Consider the following 6,239-nt stretch of genomic DNA (forward strand, 5'->3'; position numbering starts at 1 on the left):
GGGTAATATTTACCCTCCCAAAGGTGGATATGATGGCAATTTCCAAGTATCTAAAGGGTTGTCCTGCAGAAGAGGGCTGCAACTTGTCCTTTTCTCATCCAAATCAAGAAATAACAGGCTTAATTTAGAAGAAGGCAGGTTTCAGTTGAACCTCAAGAAAACATCCTTAATGGTCACAGCCATCGGACAATGGAACGAGATGCCTATGGAGGTGCTGGGCTCTTCTTCACTTAAAGTATTCAAGCATAGACTGGACATCTGTCTGTCATGGATGTTTGAAACCGCATTCCTGCGTTAAGCAGGGGTTTGGCCTCAACGACCCCTTCCTGGTCTACGATTCTACAATTCCTGATTCTATCATCAAGGCACGGAAGAATTTTACTCTCAAGAGTATGGCCATGGATGGGTCTGGCGGTGTCTGAACGTCAGAAGGGATGGTCATTATGCGGGGGTTTCGTAGGCACTGTAGACCTGCCCCAGTTCCCAAGATCCATTGGAGGGTGGCATCAGTGGCACGCAGACTCCCAACTTGCCATGACAGGAGAAGAAACAGAATGACCTCCTCCAACACAAACAGTTGTTGGTCTAGCTTGTTTGTTTTTCATCGGATATTTTATTGATTTTCTTGTTTTAATAATTTCATGTGAACTGCTTTGTGAGGTCAGTAAAGCAATGAATAAACGCCCTTCATAACTCAATATCCAGTTGCTCATTGTGTGAATGATGTTATGGATAGTTTTATTTATTTATTTTATTTCATTTATATACCACCCAGTAGGAAGGCCCCTGTAGCTGCAATAAGTCTAATCACTGGGTTTTCTCTCCAATGTAATTCCACTTTCCCTACCTACAATCCTGTGAAGTGGTGGAAGTTATGGGACCTCCATTCATACAGGGGTGAAATGGGTGAGGGAGAAAATTGCTGACCCCAAATCAGACTGAGCAGCCTCTCTAGAGGAAGGGACATTAAATAGAGGACTGTCCTCTGAGGGACCTTCAAATAGAGGACTATCTTCAGTAAAATAGCACTTGACCGAGCGTTTGGAGGTGTTTAAGAAAGGTTTGAAAACCTTTCTTTTCAAATAGAGGCGGTTGGCTGGTTGTTCCTGAGATAAAGCACGCCAATGGTTTTTATGGTGGCCGCGACCCATTTTGTATGGGCTTTTTTAAAGGGTTTATTGTTATATACTTTTAATTTCAGTTAAGGCCTTTTATTAGAATTATCGTATTTATTCCATTTTTGTAAAGTCCGGACCTATTTTATCTCATGTACAGCACTGCGTTAGAAAGCGCTATATAAATTCTTGTTTTTATAATTTTCCTCACACTTTCGAACCAATATGCAAACCGAAACTCACTGAATCTTTGAAATATACATTTCTCCTGGTTTTGTAATGGGGTTCTCCAATCAAACAATGCATACAAAAATGCTCAAACAGTATTATTGAACAATAGCATTTTAGGTTTTAGTTGGGACTGTTGTGTTTAATACAAGGATTTTATGCATTTATTGATATGTTTTTATTGTTTTGTTATACTGGTCTGTGGCTGAAATAAATTATTCATCCATACACACCTACAAAAATGCATATATTAGGAGAAAGCACTCACAAAAATGCATATATTACTGAAAATAATGTTTTAAATGTATTATATTGGGAAACCTACTTGGAAAAATGTGAACTTTGGGCCAACCTGCATAGAAAATGTGCCTGTACTGGGAGAATTGTGCACAAGAAATGCTAACAAATGTTCATCAATTTTATTTTATTTTTAATTTCAATATTTGGGGTGAACCAAATGTAAGATTGGGAAATTTCTCAAAGTTCAGGATGAACGGTACCTAAGACATGAAAAGTGAGAAACTGAGAACCGCTAAAATTGGGAGTTTCATCCATCACAATCTGCCACAAACTTACCTTGACATTATAGGCCCCTTACAACTCTACTATTCTATGATTCTGTGATCTATACTCCAAGCCTTTTTTTTTTTACTGCCACTCTCTAAGACTCTTTGACATGGTTCAGACAGACATGCTAAGCCATGGTGCTTAAGCAGCGTATCATGTGAACTTAGCGTTTTGTGTGAACCATTCCTAACCATGATGGCTACATAACCATGGTTTAAACATGTTCACTAACCATTTGCTGCAAAAGGGTTAGCAGCCTAGCCATGGCTTAGCGTGTTGTCTTTATGATCAGAGCATCCATTTCTAGAAGGGATTGTCACGCGAGCTCTCACAAAATGGCTGCCATTGGGCTTTGCCCATTTATAAAAATGTCTACGATAGTGAGCAGGACCAGCCATGACACACCAGAAGCCAAACTGATGATTCAATAACCTAATTACAAAGAAGAGGCCGCATCTGAGGCCCAAAGCACAAAAGAGTTCTTTCTTTTTGAACCCGAAGAAAAGTGGTGACGGAGGGTAGCATTTCGCTTCGCAACATGCCAGTGAGTTGAAAATGCAAAACTGCACATGTTCAGATTATTTCTCTTTTTAAAAAATCATGTTTGGGACACAGTTTTGTTTTTTAGGGGAGGGTGGGGGTTCCTTTAACTTATCAGGAATTTAGAATCAGTTTTAAAGCATGGAATGGTGATGAGGATATGTGGAAATTTATTTGTGTGCTTTGCAACTGATATATCGTACATGACCATCTTAGTGGGCAGCTCCCTAAGACATCCAAGGTCTAAAGTGCACCACTGTCCTCACTCCTTAAATGGGAGTAAGCCCCATTAAACTCAATAAGACTTCTAAGTAAATATGCATTAGATTGGATTGCAGATGACCCATGATGGCAACTAAACTGAGGCTGCAATCCTACTATACACACTTACCTGGGAGAAAGCCCCTTCATGTATAGGATTGCACTAGGTCTACAATGCAGGCCTACTCAGAAGTAAGCCTCACTGAACTCACTAGGACTTAGTCCTATGTGAGTGTTCATAGGATGGAGCTTGAATATATATTCCTTGCAGCCTGCAATGCATGCTAACCACACTACCTCTGGCTATATTTTAAGGTGAAGAGTAGATTTAAATCTTTCCTATTCTAAATATGTCTAAATTCTAATATGAAATAACATACCCTAGAGAAGAGGCTGATGCTAGGGAAAGTGGAAGGCAAAAGGAAGAGGGGCCGACCAAGGGCAAGATGGATGGATGATATTCTGGAGGTGACAGACTTGACCTTGGGGGAGCTGGGGGTGGCGACAGCCGACAGAAAGCTCTGGCGTGGGCTGGTCCATGAAGTCACGAAGAGTCGGAAGCGACTGAACGAATAAACAACAACAAAAGACCTTTTCTACCCTGAGCTTCTCCTGCAGAGGAGCTGAGGTCTTTAGCATTTGAAATCAATATAAACCTTAGGAAAATGTAAATGAAATGGACTATAACAACAGCCAGCAAAAGGTCTCCTGGCCATGGGCCCCTTGTATCATGATAGAGGGTGTGTGTTGATGGAGAACACTATTCCATTGCCATTTTGTGTGACAGTGACTCACAAGCACCTTGGCTGAAAAGGGTGCATTTTGTCTCAGAAGGTGAGCTAGAAAGGCTCTGGCAAACTAGGAGAAAAGGGACTTTACCTTGATCACCATTCATTTTTCTCCACTGATATTCTCATTTAATTTTTTTTTTTTAAAAAAAATCTATTTGTTAGAGAGAGAACAAGCAAGCAAGCAGTCGGTGATTCATGTGCCATCTGTGCGCCGGTCCTCTCTCAGATGTTTCTTCTTCTTTACGCATGCCTTTGGAAACCTGGCAGCATGAGTCAGGGTCACCTGATGCCCTTCCCAGTCTCACGCCTTCACTGTGCCAAACGGAAATTGCAGCTGCTTTGGCGGCAGAGACAGAAAGAAACAGTCTGCCCTCGACACGCACTGATGGTTTCTCAATTCCTCCTGGAGCAGACGTAATGGGAAGACTCGGCACATGAACTTGCATGGAATACATGTGATTGATGCATGGGGCAGGGACTCTGGAGCCTTTCGGGATTTCTCAACACGAGAAGAGCTCTGCTGGAGCCAACCAAAAGAACCATCTAGTCCAGCATCTAGGCAATAGCCATCTGCCCTTATTACCTGCTCCCCACCCGCAAGTGGTACTCTGGAAAATGCTGCCTCTGAAGTTCAATTTTCCCATCTTTCCCTCTATTTCCAATGTTCAGGCATGACTGTTGTTGCTTATCAGGCCAAAATGGCACCACCCATGCAACAGACGGGGTTATCAGCAGATGTGTAGGAAGCCCGAATTTGAAGAAGTACAAAGAATCTCTAGAGCAACTTCTGGGGGTCAGAGGGCTGTATTGCCTCTGCCCCCAACCTCACTGAATTTGCCACTGAATTTGGTTTTGTAGTAGCAAGAAAAGTGGCAATTTTGCTTGAAAACAAGGTGCACAGATAGCACACATCTTGTTTGGAAGAAAAAAACATACTCCCTGGAGGTTTCCAGGAGCGTAATTCTGCATCCAAACAAGGTGTGGGCATTTTGTTTCAGGACCCTCTTGCCATGACTGATAGTGACCAACAGACCTATCCTCCACAAATTGGTCTAAATCCCTTTGAACAGCACAGTCCTGTGGGTGTACTCATTGGCACGGTTTGCACATCACAACAACTCAGGGTTCTGAACGAAGTGGGAGTGAGCGAACATGCTGATTCTTGCTGCCCAACCCTCCTGCTGTTGCTGGGTGGAGCTAAACAAACCAGGGACAGCCAAACTAGATATTCTGGGTTGTTTGGGGAAAGACAGCTCAGAGCTGTAACCAATGGTTAAATATGGGTTATATGATTCCCCCAACAACCCAGATTATCCTGGTCTGCAGGTCATGATCCCTGGGTTGTTTAGTGGGGCCTGACAACAACAGGAACAATTGGGCAGTGAGATCCAGCACCCTTGCTCCTTTCTGCTTGGTTCACACACACAAATAGAGATGTTGTGGTGTGCAAACGAGGTCAGTGTGTTAGACCCAGTGTGTTAGGACATATTCCCACAGAAGCGGGCATAGAACTGCAACCTAAAGCCATCTGAGCCAATGGCCTCCATCACCACCCTGTCTTGGGCCGGTGAATTCCATAAACTTGATTATGTGTCATATAACGACATACTGCCTCTTGCCTGTCTTCCAAACTACTGCTAACCAGTTTCATTTGGGGAGCTGAGGTTATCCTATCCACATTAAGGGACAGCATCCCTTTACCATAGATGTGATCTGCAGGGTGTATGTGGCCCCCATCATGCCGTTGAAGTCAGTGGCAGCAGTAAACACCTTTAAAAACTGGCCTTTTTTTTAAAAAAAAATGTGGTTTTAGCACTATGGAGTTCTAAATAGGTGAAATTCAGCTTATTCTAGAGCTAAATTTGACCCTTTTAGTATTTAGTAGTGTCAAAATTAGCTTCAGAACAAGCTATATTTGACCATTTTTTGCCCACGAAATTCAATGGCAAATTACCTGGGGTTTTCCTGGGCACCCCATAGAGTATAGATCAGGAGAGGATGACCCACAAACCCTCAGAAGTTGCCTATCTACCCTCTCCACATCATTAGTTGGTCAAATCCCATTTCAAAGCTATCTAGGTCAATAGTCAATACCATGACATCTTGTCATTTAAATTTCTAGATGTTTATTGCATTGATTGTGTGGAGAAGTCGTTCTTTTTGTTTCTCCTAAATCTCCTGCCCATGTTGGACTGGATGATTCTAAGCTCTAGTAATATGAGAGAGGGAGAAAAACATCTCTCTATCTATGTGCATCCTTCTCCAAAATCCAGAATAAGCATTCTTCCCACATAAAGGACTTTGCAGATGTTTCTGCCAAAAGTAGAGGTTGAAGAAAAGTCTAGAGAAGTCAAGAGAGCACAAGGACAACAGACCAAAGATGTATGTCAGCCTTCAAGATGTCTTAGATTACAACTTCAATATGCTTTGGCCAACATGGCCAATGGCCAGGAATGATGGGAGTTGTCGTTCAAAGCTCTTGGAAGGCACTAAGTTGGTGAAGCTCGGGCTACCTAGTCCAGCATTCTGTTCCCACAATGGCCTACTAGATGTCTCACAAGCAGGACATGAGTGTAATAGCATGTACTCTTGTTCCCCAGCAACTGATACTGAGAGGCCTACAGACAACATGATTATTCACAGAGCAGAGGAAGATGTATTGCCCGAAAAGCTGTTACAGGAAGATTATGATACTTTGCTACCTTGGTTTAAGCCACAGGTGATTCACTATCTTTAT

Source organism: Elgaria multicarinata, chromosome 12 (genome assembly GCF_023053635.1).
Source record: "Elgaria multicarinata webbii isolate HBS135686 ecotype San Diego chromosome 12, rElgMul1.1.pri, whole genome shotgun sequence".
NCBI classification, from domain to species: Eukaryota; Metazoa; Chordata; class Lepidosauria; order Squamata; family Anguidae; genus Elgaria; species Elgaria multicarinata.